Consider the following 18,121-nt stretch of genomic DNA (forward strand, 5'->3'; position numbering starts at 1 on the left):
TATCTTTGTTGACTGCAACATCCCTACGTCATTTCTAATTAGTAGGATGTCATCAACATAAAGTACTAAGAATGTCACAGCATCCTTAACTACTTTCTTGTACACGCATGGTTCCTCCGGGTTCTTGATGAAACCAAAATCCTTTATTGTTTCATCAAATTTCTGGTTCCAACTTCTTGATGTTTGTTTTAGACCATAAATTGATCTCTGAAGCTTGCATACCTTATGCTCGCTTCCCATGATGTGTACCCCTCAGGCTGCTTCATATAGATTTCTTCCTTAATGTCTCCATTAAGAAAAGCAGTCTTCACATCCATTTGCCATATCTCATAGTCATACCAAGCAGCTATGGCAATAAGGATTCTTATGGACTTGAACATTGCAACTGGTGAAAAGGTTTCATCATAGTCAACTCCTTGTCTTTGAGTATAACCTTTTGCCACCAATCGCGCCTTGTAGGTCAATACCTTACCATCAGGCCCAAGCTTTCTCTTGTAGATCCATTTACACCCTATTGGAACAATTCCATCGGGAGGATCTACCAAAGACCAAACTTGGTTTGTATGCATCAAATCTATTTCCGACTGCATAGCTTCAAGCCATAAATTTGAATCCGCATCAGAAATTGCTTCCTTGAAGTTTCTTGGATCACATCCAACATCGGGTTCATCTTGATCCCCTTCAAGAAGAAGACCATATCGAATAAGAGGTCTAGAAGTCCTCGGATCTTCTAGGTATAGGCGTGTCTATCAATGGTTCCTGAGGTGTAGGATCATTATTTTGTATTTCGGGTTCTTCTCGAATTTCTTCGAGTTCCATCATCTCGCCTTTCTTATCCAATAAGAACTCCTTCTCCAAGAAGGTGGAATTCCTTGAAACAAACACCTTTGTTTCAGCAGGATAATAGAAATAATATCCGATTAAATTCTTCGGATACCCTACAAAATAACATAAGGTGGATCGACTATCCAACTTATCTCCCACTGTCTGCTTCACGTAAGCAGGACATCCCCAAATCCTCAAGTACGAATACTTAGGAGCTTTGCCATTCCATAACTCGTATGGTGTTTTGTCCACTGCTTTAGTGTGGACGTTGTTCAACAACAATACCGCCGTTTCAAGCGCATAGCCCCAAAACGAAGGTGGAAGCTCAGTGAAGCTCATCATGGATCGAACCATGTCCAACAAAGTTCGATTACGACGCTCCGATACACCATTCAGCTGTGGTGTCATAGGAGGAGTCCACTGAGAGAGAATCCCATTCTCTTTCAGATAGTCCAAAAACTCGGTACTCAAGTATTCTCCACCTCGATCTGATCGAAGTGCTTTAATACTTTTACCTAGCTTGTTTTCTACTTCAGCCTTGAATTCTTTGAACTTTTCAAATGCTTCAGACTTATATTTCATTAAATATAAATACCCATACCTAAAATAATCATCAGTAAAGGTAATGAAGTAGGTGTGGCCAAATTTAGTACCAATTCTAAATGGACCACAAACATCTGTATGGATCAAATCCAACAGATTTTGACTACGCTCAGGTTTCCCCTTAAAAGGAGATTTAGTCATTTTTCCTTTCAGGCAGGATTCACAAGTAGGTAGAGAGTTAATATCAGACATATCAAACATGCCCTCTTCCACTAGCTTGTTCATCCTCCTTGAGGAAATATGACCTAGCCTAGCATGCCAAAGGTTTGCCGGGTTTTGACTATCGATTTTCCTTTTGTTTGTTGTTGCCGGTTTATCAACATAATTTATTGGAACGTCTTTTAGTTTTAAGTTATATAGATCGTTTTCAAGTTGTCCATTTCCAATCAAACATTCATTCTTGTAAATATTGAAAATCCTATTTACAAAATTGCAAGAATAACCATCTCTATCAAGCATAGAAACAGAAATAATGTTTTTAATCAAATCTGGAACAAATAAAACATCTCTCAAAAATAACTTAAAATTGTTCTGCAAAATTAAATAAATGTCTCCTATAGCTTTGGATTTATCTCTAGAACCATTCCCGAGCCTTGACTGGGTCTCACCCATCCTTAGCCTATTACTTCTTGTCATCATTTGCAACTCATTGCAAATATGAGATCTACATCTGGTATCCAATACCTAAGAAGTAGTATTAAGAAAAACATTTATTTCAATGTAAAACATACCCTTTTCAGTTCGCAACTGCTCGAGGTATTCCTTGCAGTTACGTTTTCAATGACCGGGTTTCATGCAGTGATGGCAAACTTGTTTAGACTTGTCCAATTTTGCATGTAACATTTGGCCTTGAGATCATGGTCCAACCATTTCTCTAGTTCGGCCAACCTTTCGGCAGTTACATCAGCCGAGGTTGTTTTCGGAGAAGCCTTTTCTAACACTTAGAAAATCTTTTCCGAACTTAGGACAATCTTAACTTATGGAATCATTCTGTATTGTTTGCGCCAGTAAGTTTGTTTTGTTCGAGAACATGTGGATTACGAATTCATTGTAATGAAATACTGAGTTGAAACAGATAATAATCGATGATTGTTTAATGAATTTACTAAGACATAAAATAGGCGAAATTTATTTTACGAATCTCACTCCCACTATTTTAACGATTTCACTACCCTCTAGTGAAAACGGGAAGCTATTTTCCTTAGTGATAACCTGGAGTCCAATTGACAAACTATGGTCCAGAATAATATCAGTCAACCATAATTTTCAAAAGGTAGAGCCCAATTGCTTCCAAAGCAACCTCCACGTTTTTACCTCATGTCCAATAAGGGCCCAATAATATGACGCCGTTTATTGTGACATGTCAAGATGACCCATCAATATTAAGTTGTGATGGACGGTCGCCATGTGGATCCCCCAATAATATGAGCCGATCCCATGGGAGTTCCACCCAACTTACAACATGTGTCGATCCAATGTACAGCTTTCCGACGAACGGGCCCCCCCAATAATATGAGCCGGACCGTATCCGCGGGTAGCATCTCATACATTGATCGTTGATGGAAGGTAGGAACATTTAAAAAAATTTAAATTTCTTTTATTTATCTTGATATCAATTTTAAATCATATTTAAAATGAGGGATTTTAATTTTGAAAATTTGTCTCATCATTTTTAAAATTTTGTATGCTTGTCGGATTCACACAATTTTGTCTAAAACATGCATACAACTATAATATCACATATTATATAGGATGATCGATTCCATTTTTAATCGACCCGTGGTTGCCAATCACGAGTCTTAGTCCAATCCTAGGTAATATGCAGTATGCAATGCAATCCTATTACATTGAGCTTCCAATTTACATTTCTTCTGTCTTTATTGTCTGCTGGGCCCACCACCGTCTTCAAATCTTCATCTCCCACTAAATCTAATGTATTTACAATAAATAACAATGACAAGTAGAGGATACATTTTTAAGGGGTGGGAACGGGCCATAAACCAAGCCCACTTTTATTACATATGACAATTCATATTGGGCCATAAACCAGGCCCATTAATAAAACCAACAACAATAAAAACAAATGTAAATTCCTAACATACACCTACAAAATTGGTCATGGCAATCGATCATCCTTATCCAATAACATTTAATTCAAATTAATTTATTGGATAACATGCAATGGCAATTTAAATTTAAAAGGATAAAATCATATTTCATATATAAAATCTTATTTTATCTTTTTATCAAATAAAATCATATTTTATCTATAAAATCCAATTTTATACATAAAATCATAATTTACTCAATATATCCATAAGATCATATCTTATCATCAATTGTACCAAAAATAATTAATTTCAAAATTCAATTAAAGGATAAAATATTAAAATTTTCCAAAAATTCAAATTTATCCAAAAATCAATTTTAAAAATTTTCGGACTCGAACAATTCGATCCGACGCCTCGTGGACCAATCAAAACAATTTTCGATCGGACCAAAAATAGAATTTTAACATATTAAAATTTAATTTAAAAATTAAAAATTAATTTTTTTTCGCGGGCTGCCCGGGACATTCCCGGGCCGGGCAGTGACGATCGCTGCCCCTGCCCCGGGCAGCGATCCAATCGCTGCCCGGGTTTTTGCCCGAAAAAAAAATATTTTTATTTTTAAAATATTTATTTTGTTTCAAAAACCGAGGCCTAAAATTTTTTTGTACAATCGATTAATTTAATCGCTTGATCTGAGCAACCTGGCTTTGATACCACTGTTGGAAAACGCGGTGATCAGATCAATTAGGATTGATACCCGGTGCAGCGGAAGTTTAAAAATTTTGTATGGAACGATTCCATAATAGGTATCAACCTTACGATTAAATTGTGTGTGTAAAAATTAAATAACAATTATAAAATTTTTACCTTTAATCTCGAATCGAGATTTTGGACACCAACAGATTTCTCTGCTCTTGTTGTATATCCCTGGAACTGATGGACGAACTGTTCTTCAATCAGGTCCACGAACGGATATTTAATCCCTCTGATAGATTGCACTAGAAAATCTATCAGAAGTTTCTACGAAGAGATTAATGAATTTGATCCGTTAAACCAGACTGCAAATTCAAAATTCACAGGCTGGGTTTTTCAAGCAGAGGGGAGGGGGCGGCGGCCACAATAAATAAAATTAGGGTTTTCGAAAATTATTTTATGACCTGTTATGTTTAATTTCTGTACTGCAATAACTTATTTATAATGTAGGCCATTAACAGCTTAGGGCCCATTAGTCATAAGTTCAAGCCCGACAAGCAAAGCCCGCATGTTCAGAAATTAATATAAAATTCATCGTGACTCCGATTGATAAACCAATTTCACCAATGTGCACAGAAACCATTTCTGCACCTTTTAAAGTCAAGATAAATTTTTCTGAATCCGAATTCAGTGGTTTCCAAAAATGTCCATCCCTATGTCATTTTAGGAAATCTTACTCCTCTACTCATAATTAAGAAGTCCAACTTCTTTGTTCATTAAATTTAACTCTTTAAATTTAACTATCTCAACGGGGATTAAAAATCCATTACACTGTGTGACCCTCAATGGTTCAGGGATACAGCTAGCCGTGGGCTCACAACTCCTTGTGACTCGGAACAACAATTTCCGACTTGCCCATCGAATCATGGTAAGAGCGTCTAGAAACATCGCCCCATGATTCCCTAGGTATCACTGATAGTGCCTACAAGAACCAATAGATTTTGGTTAGCGTACAGTACGGTCCCTTCATCCATATATCCCGATCGAATCAACAACCATTGGTATATCGAGAGTCGCTCGAGATTCGATAACTATGCAATACATCTTGAAGATCAAATAGTGACATCGCATGTGCTACTAAGAAACCATTTCTTAAATCACATCATGTACTCTGGCCAGAGATTCGTCACACTAATATCTCCTCATATCGCATAGGATATCCACACTCGCAAGTATGTGGTGAATCCTTGACAACAAAGCATCGACTCCTATATGTGTTGTAACTGTACCCAATCCCGACACCTGATGACCCCAATAGAGTCGGTAAACGAGTCAAAGCACAATACTAGCATATAGAGTCTCAATGATGTCTCAAGTAGTAAGGGCTAATGGTGTACAACCAAAACCGCGGACTATATCCACTCGATAAGTGATAACCACTTGGAAAGTCCGGATAGGGTAGTTCGATCATTCATCATATGAATATCCATTTGCATGCTTCGAACATCTCTATGTTCCTTACCAATGAAACGTGGTACTCTGCATCGCAAATGCTAGTCTCAAACTCGAGCGATCCTTATCCTTATTATCAGACGGCTCAATCGACTAGGAACAGTTTAGAATATACAGTGACTATAAGATGTGTTTCATGATAGACATCCCCATGTTCTACCACATCTTACATACACTATAGTATATTCAAGGTCTTTATCAAAACAACAATAGTATATCACAATATAACAATATGAAGAAAGATAAAGTCATTGCCATTAATAAAAGTGTAAATAATATTAAACAAAAGATTGTTTATACAAAGAGTCATCAAAGCCCTTAGCCACAAGTTGGCTCACCGGGCACCCACTCTTTCACTTCTATCAGCAAAATAAAATTAGTCCGGAGAAGTTTCTGCTAGAGAGAACTGATGTATTACCAGAGTTCATCTCATCTCCTGAGATAGGTTTCTTGAAGAGCATTCGACCAAAGTTGGGGGCGGCCAAAACAAAAATCATTTTCCAGTTTCTTGCACAAGATGTTCAAGAACCCATGACTAACGAGACGTACGGTTTACTTGCTAACAAGCTCTCTCTGATCAAATCTATTGCATCTGGGATTTTTGTACCTCAGTCATACATTTGGCCTATGGACAAGGCAAGAGTCTTGCAGCTTGGAACAAACCTCGTACAAGACTCACAAGCAAGGCCTTACGGTTTACGCTTTGGATTTTGCTAATGATAACTATTTGAGTTATAATTACAGCTACGATCCCACCAGAGAGTACATTCAATTCTACAAAATTCTCAATTTTTGGTTGATGGTTTTTTGACAGATTTCCCTTTGACTGCTTCTATAGTGACCCAACCCGGATCCACTACCTAATCAGAGTTACAGTAAAAGCGCACGCAATAAAAGCTTAAAGCGTAAAGTGCGGATAATTAAAATACAACAAATCCAATCGGCAGAATACAACCGACGATATCACAAGTGTATAAGTACTGTTATACAACCAAATCGAAGGTTCAGGGTAAATAAATCCCTACCCTCTACAACCTCACACCCTCTCAAGCTCAATCCTATTGAGAGCCGCCTGGACCATCCAGCCTCAAACCTGCCCCGCCACAAAGTACACAACGAATACCCAAACACAGGGGCGTGAGCTAGAACGCTCAATACGAAGCAATGATATAAATACAAATATGCGCACACAGATGATTTAAAGCTCAAGTGAAAACACTTGCTCATGGCACCGAGAATATACAGTACCGGCTAGAGAGTGGCTCCGCGGGGTACTCGTATACTCCATATCAGGGCTGAGCCAACCCCATCCTGACCCGAATCCAAAACAGGATACAAGCCCCATATGGAAACTGTCATACCTGACTCGAGTCCAAAAATGAGATCATAGTTCCCTATGGAGACTTTCAATGACTCACATCTCTCCAGATACAGTCATACGTAAAATCATGCATGTGCTAAGACGGTAAAACATGCTAAAACATGATAAAATATATAGCACATACTCATGCAACATACATGCAAATATATCATGTCGGCTATCTCGGTCAGTACTTACGTACCTCTAACACTGCTGGACAAACCTAGCTCCACTGGCCTATACTCCAAGCCTACTAGTCCAGTCTACTGCTACTACAATGCAAATATCCATGCATCAGCAATAAAGCTCTAAAAGTCTTAACTAAGCTAAAGCGTACTCCTAAATATTTTTAGGATGCCATAGCTATACCTGCGTCCGTCGTTAGCCCTTTGCTGTCGATAGCCTCAAAACTAGGTCATAGCTCCGCGACGACGCCTAGATCACTAAGCCACTTCCGGATTACCGATAGGACGCCTAGATCTTCCTAGATCTGAGTTAGAAGGCTTAGGAATCAGAGAGAAGAGAGGAATTTGTAACGCCCCAATTTTATCTTAATTAACTTTATTTGAGATAATCGGAGATTCCAGAGTTCAAGAGCCGACTTGATTTTGATCAGGGTCCTTTTTGCAAATTTTGAATTTTTCTGGGACTAAAATGCAATTTTGGACTTAAATAGATATTTAAGCAAGTGTTGGCCTTCCTCTTCACTTCACCTTCTTCCCTACACGCCTCTGAAAGAGTGGGTGCCCGGTTAGCCAACTTGTGGCTAAGGGCTTTTATGACTCTATGTATAAACAATCTTTGTTTAATATAATTTACATTCATTAATGACATTTTCTTTGTCTTTCTTCATATTGTTATATTGTGATATACTATTGATGTTTTAATAAAAACCTTGAATATACTATAGTGTAAGTAAGATGAGATAGTGAATAAAGAGAGATCACTATTATGAAACATATCTTATAGTCACTGTATATTCTAAACAGTTCCTAGTCAATTGAGCCGTCCGCTAATAAGGATAAGGATCGCTCGAGATTGAGACTAGCATTTGTGATGCCAAGTACCACGTTTCATTGGTAATGGACATGGAGATGTTCAAAGCATGCAAATGGATATTCATATGATGAATGATCGAACTACCCTATTCGAACTTTTCAAGTGGTTATCACTTATCGAATGGATAAAGTCCGCGGTTTTGGTTGGACACCATTAGTCCTTACTACTTGAAACATCATTGAGACTCTATATGCTAGTACTGTACTTTGACTCGTTTACCGACTCTATTGGGGTCATCAGGTGTCAGGATTGGGTACAGTTACGACACATATAGGAGTCGATGCTTTGTTGTCAAGGATTCACCACATACTTGCGAGTGTGGATATCCTATGCGATCTGAGGAGATATTAGTGTGATGAATCTCTGGCCAGAGTACATGATGTGTTTTAGGTTACTCGGTTTTCCTAGTAACACATGCGATGTCACTATTTGATTTCCACGATGTAATGCATAGTTATCGAATCTCGAACGACTCTCGATGCACCAATGGTTGTTGATTCGATCGGGATATATGGATGAAGGGACCGTACTGTACGCTAACCAAAATCTACAGGTTCTTGCAGGCACTATCAGTGATACCTAGGGAATCATGGGGCGATGTTGCTAGATGCTCTTACCATGATTCGTTGGGCAAGTCGGAAATTGTTGTTCCGAGTCACAAGGAGTTGTGAGCCCACGGCTAGCTGTATCCCTGAACCATTGAGGGTCACACAAGTAATGGATTACTAAACCCCGTTGAGATAGTTAAATTTAAAGAGTTAAATTTAATGAAAGAGAAGTTGGACTTCTTAACTAAAAGGGAGTGGAATTTCCTAAAATGACATAGGGATGGGCATTTTTGGAAATCACTGAATTTGGATTCAGAAAAATTATCTTGACTCTAAAAGATGCAGAAATGGTTTCTGTGCACATTGGTGAAATCAGTTTATCAATCGGAGTCACGATGAATTTTATATTAATTTCTATATTAACAGGCTTGGCTTGTTGGGCTTGAGTTATGGATTGTGGGCCCTAAGGAGTTAGAGTCCTAATACAATCATAACTTAATCTAGTCTAAAAATTATCTATAAATACATGTGTAGTGTTCGAAAATCATAAGAATTCCTCTCTTGCAATTTTCGAAATCACACATATATTTTCAACGGGATTTTCGAAAATTCCTCTGTCCCTTTAGAGAAAATTCGGTCTGTGATTTTTGTGAAAAATTACATTCTGAATTAACAGATCAAATCTGTTTATTCTCTTCGATAAACATCTGATTGATTTCTAGTGCAATCAATCAGAGGGTTTCTGTTTTCTGTTCGTGGACCTGATTCCGGAGATTGATCGTGAAGCCATCGGTTCCCGGGATATACAAGAAGAGCAGATTAAATTCTGTTGGTGTCCATAATCAAGCCGTTGCTTGAATAGGTAAAAATTTAATTGTAATTTTATTTTTACTTGCATAATTTAATCGTAAAGTTTTGATACCCATGATATGGAATCGTTCCATATCGAAAAATAAAAAAATTTTAAACTTCCGCTGTACCGGGTATCAATTCTTAATTGATCTGAACACGTTTTTTCCAACAGTGATATCAGAGCCAGGTTGCTCAGATCTAACGATTAAATTAATCGATTGTACAAAATATTTGGCCTCGGTTTTTTGAAAACAAAACGAATTTTAAAAAAAATTAAAATTTTGATGGAACAGGGGCAAATCGCTGCCCACAGGCAGCGACGAAGCTGCCCGCCTCCACGTGGGCAGCCCTGTCCCACGTGGAGGAGGGGGGCTGCCCGGGAATGTCCCGGGCAGCCAGGAAAAATTAAAATTTATTTTTTAATTAAAATTTTAATATTTTGGAATTTTAGTTTTTGGTATGATCGAAAATTGTTTTTGATTGGTCCACGAGGCATCGGATCAAATTGTTTGAGTCCGAAATTTTTTTTAAAATTGATTTTTGGATAAATTTAAATCTTTGGAAAATTTGTAAATCTTATCCGTTAAATTAGATTTTATAAAATTAATTATTTTGGTACAATTGATGATAAGATATGATCTTATGTATGTATTAGATAAAATATGATTTTATCTTTTAATTATGATGCCATTGCATGTTATCCAATGTTTTAATTATTGAATTAATTATTGGATAAAAGGATGATCGATTGCCATGATCAATGTTTTAGGTGTATGTTAGGTGATTTACATTTGGTTTTATTGTTGTTGAGTTTTATTAATGGGCTTGGTTTATAGCCCAATTTGAATTGTTATTTGTAATAAAAAGTGGGCTTGGTTTATAGCCCGTTCCCACCCCTTAAATATGTATCCCCTACTTGTCATCGAAATTTATTGTAAATTTGTTAGACTTAGTGGGAGATAAAGATTTGAAGACAACGGTGGGCCCAGCAGACGAAAAAGACCGAATAAATGTAAATTGAAGCTCAATGTAATAGGATTGCATTGCATACTTGCATATCACCTAGGATTGGAATTAGACTCGTGATTGGCAACCACGGGTCGATTAGATAATGGGATCGATCATCCTTAAATAATATATGATATTATTGATGTATGCATGTTTAGACTAAATTGTATGAATCCCGCAAGCATACATAAATTGCATGATGAGACAGATTTTCAAAAATTAAAAATCCCTCATTTTAAATATGATTTAAAATTGATATCAAGATAAACAAAAGGGAATTTAAATATTGTTTAAATATTCCTACCTTCCATCAACGATCAATGTATGAGATGCTACCCGCGGGCACGGTCCGGCTCATATTATTGGGGGGCCCGTTCGTTGGAAAGTTGTACATTGGATCGACACATGTTGTAAGTTGGGTGGAACTCCCATGGGATTGGCTCATATTATTGGGGATCCACATGGCGACCGTCCATCACAACTTAAAATTGATGGGTCATCTTGACATGTCACATTAAACGACGTCATATTATTGGGCTCTTATTGGACATGAGGTATAAACATGGGGGTTGCTTTGGAAGCAATTGGGCTCTACCTTTTGAAAATTATGGTTGGTTGATATTATTCGGGACTATAGTTTGTCAATTGGACTCCATGTTCCCACTAAGAAAACTAGTTTTCCGTTTTCACTAGAGGGTAGTGAAACCGTTAAAATAGTGGGAGTGAAATTCATAAAATAAATTTCGCCATATTTTATGTCTTAGTAAATTAATTAAACAATCATCGGTTATTGTCTGTTTCATCTCAGTATATCTTCGTAATCCACATGTTTCAATTATCGAAAAAAATAAACTTTCTGGCGCAAACTATAAGAAATGGTTCCATAAGTTAAGATTGTCCTGAGCTCGGAAAAGATTTTCTAAGTGTTAGAAAAGGCTCCTCCGAAAACAGCCCCGGCTGATGTAACTTCGGAAAGTTTGGCCAAACTAGAGAAATGGTAGGACCATGATCTCAAGGCCAAATGCTACATGCAAAGATGGACAAGTCTAAATAAGTTTTCCATCACTGCAAGAAACCCGGTTACTGGAAGCGCAACTGCAAAGAATGTATATCGAGTAGTTACGAACTACAAAGGATATATTTTATAAATGTTTCACTTAATACTATTTATTGGGTATTGGATACCAGATGTAGATCTCACATTTGCAATGAGTTGCAGATGATAACAAGAAGTCATAAGCTTAGGATGGGTGAGACCCAGTTAAGGCTCGGGAATGGTTCCAGAGTTGAATCCAAAAGCTATGGGAAACATTTGTTTGATTTTGCAAAAACAATTTTAAGCTATATTTTGAGAGAGATGTTTTTATTTGTACCAAGATTTCATTAAAACATTATTTCTTTTTCTATTCTTGATAGAGAAGATATTTCTTGAAAATTTGCGAATGAGATTTGCAATATTTACAAGAATGAATGTTTGATTTGAAATGGACAATTTAAAAACGATCTATATAAATTAAAATTAAAAGAAGTTCCAGTTGATTATGTTGATAAACCGGTAACAACAAACAAAAGGAAAATCGATAGTCAAAACCCGGCAACCTTTGGCATGCTAGGCTAGGTCATATTTCCTCAAGGAGAATGAACAAGATAGTGGGAGAGGGCATGTTTGATATGTCTGATATTAACTCTCTACCTACTTGTGAGTCCTGCCTAAAAGAAAAAATGACTAAATCTCTTTTCAAAGGGAAGCCTGAGCGTAGTCAAAATCTGTTGGATTTGATCCATACAGATGTTTGCGGACCATTTAGTATCGGTACTAAATTTGGTCACACTACTTCATTACCTTTACTGATGATTATTCTAGGTATGGGTATTTATATTTAATGAAATATAAGTCTGAATCATTTGAAAAGTTCAAAGAATTCAAGGTTGAAGTAGAAAACAAACAAGGTAGAAGTATTAAAGCACTTCTGTAAGTCCCGGGATTATTTAATTTTAATCCGAGAATATTTAATTTGGGAATATTTAGAGTTTAGAATTAAATTCTAATATTCTTAAATTGGAAAGGATTGAAATTGAATTAAATCGCTTTTCCGGGGACTGAATTGCAAATAGTCAAAAGTTCAGGGACTAAACTGAAAATATGATATATATATCTCAATTTCCACTTGAATTAAGCTGAATACACGTGCATATCAGATTTTGGAAAGGAAAAGAAACAGAGGAATCGTCCAAACCTTCAAGAACTCCATTTTCGTCCCGTTCAAGCTTCGATAACTTGCGTTCCGGTTATCAGAAATTCCAGATAAATATATATCTGCGATCACAGCTCCGAGACCTTCGATTTGGTACATGTTTTATTCACATATCTCAGATTTATTTTTATGTGAAAGATGGAAAATTATGATTTTATCATATATGCGTATATTAGCTGTACCGATCGTGTAATCGCAGACGGTTCGGAAAAAGACTGTCGTTCGGATTTTATATGAATTTGGGAAGAATAATTCGAACACTACCATGTTTGATTGATACTGATTTTTATGGTAATGAGATGATATGTTAGAGATTATAAGTTACCTAGATTGTTGGATTGATTTGGATATTGTTTGGATTGCCGGTTTTAGCCGTTATGCCGTTGATTTGCAAAATGTCAAGACTTTGATATTGTTGATTGAACGAAGCATGGTTTGAATGGCATCTGATCTTGTTAGTTATTCGATATGTAATTTATCAGCTTTCTATCGAAGTTGCCGAACTCGAGATCTCCGAGTCAAACCGAGAAGGATTTGAAGCAAGGTTTGCTAGCATTTGCACTTGAGATTGAGTTGAGAAGTGGAACAACCTTTTGATATGAATTTTCATTGATGTACTTGCAGATTTGAAGTACTTTCAGACGAGACATAGAAAGGTATAAATGACAGCAAATCCAGATGGGATAGAACGCTTGAAATAGCTTTCATTTCAAGTATTCCCATGTCAATCACATACTTGTTTCTTTATATTTCTTATGTGATTATTTGTTTGTACTGCTTTGTTTGCTTATATGCTTAGTTGTTCAAGATGTGTTTTATAGCTTTTAATGCATACATCTTATGTTGCATTCATCTTGAACTCCAGCCTTAATAGCACAGAGGGCAGCCATCACCTAGAGTGCAGATGACGTTTGGAGAGCTGTAGTGAGTGGCATGGACTGTAAATTTATTTCTAGAGTCAGCTTGACTCATGGCACAGAATATGGATTTATGTTCAGAGCCAGAAGACTCACTATAGTTGTACCAAAGTCAGAGGACTAAAATACTTGATGCCGCCTCGAATGGGAGTATCGGTGGTTTGATAGTTATTTTATTCCTCGGGATCCCAAAGAACTAAATTTTATTGATATCAGCTTGATAGCCTTCCTTTGCCATTTGCATTGCATTCACGTTTATTATCTCACGTTTAAAGTTGTTTATACTGGGATTTTATTCTCACCGGAGTTATCCGGCTATTGCTTTGTTTTGTATGTGTGCATGGCAATAGGTGGGGTAGGAGCTAGTCAAAAAAGACAAGGATAGCTCGAGATAGAGGCATAGCAAGTGAGGACACGGGCTTAAGTAGCACGACTTGTACTTTATGTTGTTGAACCATGCTAGAAGTGATACAAGAACTTTGTATATTATGGCTTGAATACATGCTAGTTTATGTTTATTATGTTTAGAAGCTTGTAAGACGTTATAAGATAGCATGTATTTGATTTTGTAGCATGTATAAAAGATTATGACTTGTTTATCCATTCTTTGGCAGCAGATTTTTGATAGCATATTCCCCGATCGAGCGAGACCCTGCCTTTTAAAACAAAATTTTTTTTTTAGCTCTTGTTTCTTTAATTCTTTTAAGTACTTGTTTAATTGTTAATTACAATAAATTGCCCTAAGATAAGATTAGCAACCCGGGTCCCCACAATAGGTGGTATCAGAGCATAAGTTTCTGGATTTAGATAGAAGTTGATGAGCGGGGTAGTTTGAGTCTGTCTGATTGTTTAATATTGCATGAGAGTACATGTTATATCTGATTATGTGCATTATCTGCTAGCATGCTTTATATATAGCAATAATTATGTGATTGCATGATTATGTGCTTTTATTGCTACTGCATGCTATATATGTGATTGCATGATTATGTGCTTTTATTGCTACTGCATGCTATATATATGCAATTGTATTCCAGAATATCCTTAGTCAGAACCTGAATTCTCATGAGAATGCATGAGAATGCTTATCAGAGAAGGATGGAATAAATTTCTGCATATTATATTGTTTATGCACTAATCTGTTTGACAATCAGATATGCCTCCCCGTAAAGCACCGGTCATTAGACATCCATTAGTGATTCCTCCAGCTGAACCAGTACAAGTACCACCGCCAATTGTTGAAACTCAGAATGCACAGGGTAGTACATCTACTGACCCGTTGGATCCTACTGCTACTCCAATGGAGACTTTGTTAAAGCGATTTCAGTCATTCAAACCGCCAAAACTAAAAGGAACAGAAAACTCAGTTGATTGTGAAAATTGGCTTGAAGATATAGAACAACTATTTGAATCACTTGACTATACAGATGATCGTCGTATCCGACTGGTAATACATCAACTTCATGAAGTTGCCAAAAGTTGGTGGATTACTACCAAACGGGCATTGGAACAACGAGGTACGATTATCACCTGGACTGTATTTAAAACTGAGTTCTATCAACGTTTCTTTCCAGTCTCCTACCGGAAGGATAAGGGTGCTGAATTTGCCAATCTAAGGCAAGGTAATTTGAATATCGAGGAATATGTGGCCAAATTTTCAAGTCTTTTGAAGTTTGCACCACATATAGCAGCTACTGATGAAGCAATGGCGGATCAGTTTATCAATGGCCTTAATCCAGATGTGTTTACCTTGGTGAACAGTGGACGACCAAATACTTTTGCTGATGCCTTGAACAAAGCTAAGGGAGCCGAAGCAGGTATTTTGCGACAAAGAGGAACACCGTTCATTCCACAGCCATTTCCCCAGCCTGTATCAGCTTTCATTCCACATAATCCGCCACAGTTTCAGCAAACATCTCCCAGATTTGAGGGAGGAAGCAGTGGCAGAAAGGATTCTAGATTCAGGCCAAAGGGAAAGAAATTTAAGAAGCCAGGTAGTAGTTCTTCAAGTTCTAGTGGACAGAGACAGTTTGGGGCAGGTCAGAGAACTGGTGAATCAGGAGCATTCTGTTTTAAGTGTGGTGGAAAACATTCAAGTGATCAGTGCAAGGGTGTGACAGGTAATTGCAATATTTTTCGTCAACCTGGTCACTATGCCAAGGTATGTCCTCAAAGAGCTATAGGTGAAAGTTCTTCTCGACCAATACCTCAGGCCGAAAGGCAATCAGTGCATTCATTTCAGCCTCAGCAACCTCAGCAACAGACCAGAGGAGGAGGAAGCCAGATTGTGACTCAACCTCCTAGACAACAGGCTCGAGTTTTTGCACTTACTGAGGAACAGGCACAGGCGGCACCTGACGATGTCATAGCAGGTAACTGCTTTATTTATGGTTATCCTGCCTATGTTTTGATAGATACAGGTGCATCTCATACATTCATCTCTGAAAAATTTGTTATGATGCATTCTTTATCTTCTGAGCCATTGCCTACTGTTGTTTCTATTTCATCACCGTTGGGTGAAGGTATTATATCTGTTCGAATGATTCGAAATTGTGCGTTGCAATATGACAGGAATGTGATTAATATAGATTGTATAGTACTTGGATTATCAGATTTCGATTGTATTGTTGGTATCGACATGTTAACCAAGTACAGAGCAACTGTAGATTGTTTCCAGAAAGTGGTTCGATTTAGACCAGAAATGGCATCTGAATGGAAATTCTACGGTAAGGGTTCTCGAGCCAAGATTCCTTTGATATCTGTGTTATCTATGACCCGTTTATTGCAGAGAGGGGCGAAAGGATTTCTGATTTATGCAGTCGATGTATTGAAATCCAGTCCAGCAGTAACAGATATTCCAGTTGTGCATGAATTTGCTGATGTATTTCCTGATGAAATTCCTGGTTTACCTCCAGTACGAGATATAGATTTCAGTATTGATCTAATGCCAGGTACGCAACCAATATCCAAGGCTCCTTACAGAATGACACCTATTGAATTGAAGGAGTTGAAGGATCAATTGGAAGATTTGTTAGCCAAGGGGTACATTAGACCGAGTGTTTCACCTTGGGGTGCTCCGGTACTGTTTGTACGCAAGAAAGATGGTTCCATGCGCTTATGCATTGATTATCGTCAATTGAACAAGGTAACCATCAAGAATAAATATCCACTGCCTAGAATAGATGATTTGTTTGATCAACTACAGGGTTCAACTATCTATTCGAAGATTGATTTGCGATCTGGATATCATCAACTGAGAGTACGAGATGAAGATATTCCTAAAACTGCTTTTAGAACAAGGTATGGACATTATGAATTTATCGTCATGCCTTTTGGTTTAACCAATGCTCCTGCAGTATTTATGGGATTGATGAATCGGGTATTTCAGAAATATTTGGATGACTTTGTAATTATTTTTATCGATGATATCTTGATCTATTCCAAGAATGTACATGAGCATGCTGAACATCTCCGACTCATTTTACAGACTTTGAGAAATGAGAAATTATATGCTAAGTTATCGAAATGTGAATTTTGGTTGCAGAAAGTTGTGTTTCTTGGGCATATTATTTCAGGTGATGGGATTTCAGTGGATTCAAGCAAGGTCGAGGCTGTATTGAATTGGCCTAGACCTACATCAGTGCCAAAAATACGGAGTTTTATGGGCTTGGCAGGTTATTATAGACGTTTTATCAGAGATTTTTCCAGCATTGCGAAGCCTATTATGCAACTGACTCAGAAGAATAAGCCGTATGTCTGGACTGAAGCCTGTGAAACTAGTTTCTTGGAGTTGAAGAAAAGGCTTACAAGTGCACCTGTCTTGACGATTCCATCAGGTACAGGTGATTTTGTTGTATATTGTGATGCTTCTCACAAGGGTCTGGGTTGTGTGCTTATGCAGAGAGGTCATGTTATCGCTTATGCTTCGAGACAGTTAAAGCCACACGAGACTCGATATCCTATCCATGATCTGGAGCTTGCCGCTATTGTCTTTGCATTGAAGATATGGCGACATTATCTTTATGGTGAGAAGTTTGAAATCTTTTCAGATCACAAAAGTTTGAAATATCTGTTTTCGCAATCAGAATTGAATATGAGACAGCGTAGATGGCTTGATTTATTGAAAGATTTCGATTGCGAGATTAAATATTATCCAGGAAAATCTAATGCAGCTGCGGACGCCTTAAGTAGAAAGGTATGTTCTTTATCCTTGTCTACGATAGGTGTATCGAATGGTGGAAGATTGTTGTCTTTCTGGATTAATATTTGCAACAGATATGCACCCTATCTGTGTTTGTGCTATACGAGCTGAGCCAGAACTTTTGATACGAATCAAAGAAGCACAGAAAGAGGATCAGAATATTCAGAATTCGATTGCTATGGTCAGATCTGGACATCAATCTGAATATCAGGTCAGTGCTGATAATGTGTTATATGT

General features: G+C 37.4%; 1 pseudogene; it reads left to right on the forward strand.

The window, feature by feature from the left end:
• Window positions 1–18,121, forward strand: part of LOC140861730 (glycerophosphodiester phosphodiesterase GDPDL6-like) — a 54,110-nt pseudogene that overhangs the window by 3,506 nt on the left and 32,483 nt on the right.

Source organism: Henckelia pumila, chromosome 4, assembly GCF_033568475.1.
Source record: "Henckelia pumila isolate YLH828 chromosome 4, ASM3356847v2, whole genome shotgun sequence".
NCBI classification, from domain to species: Eukaryota; Viridiplantae; Streptophyta; class Magnoliopsida; order Lamiales; family Gesneriaceae; genus Henckelia; species Henckelia pumila.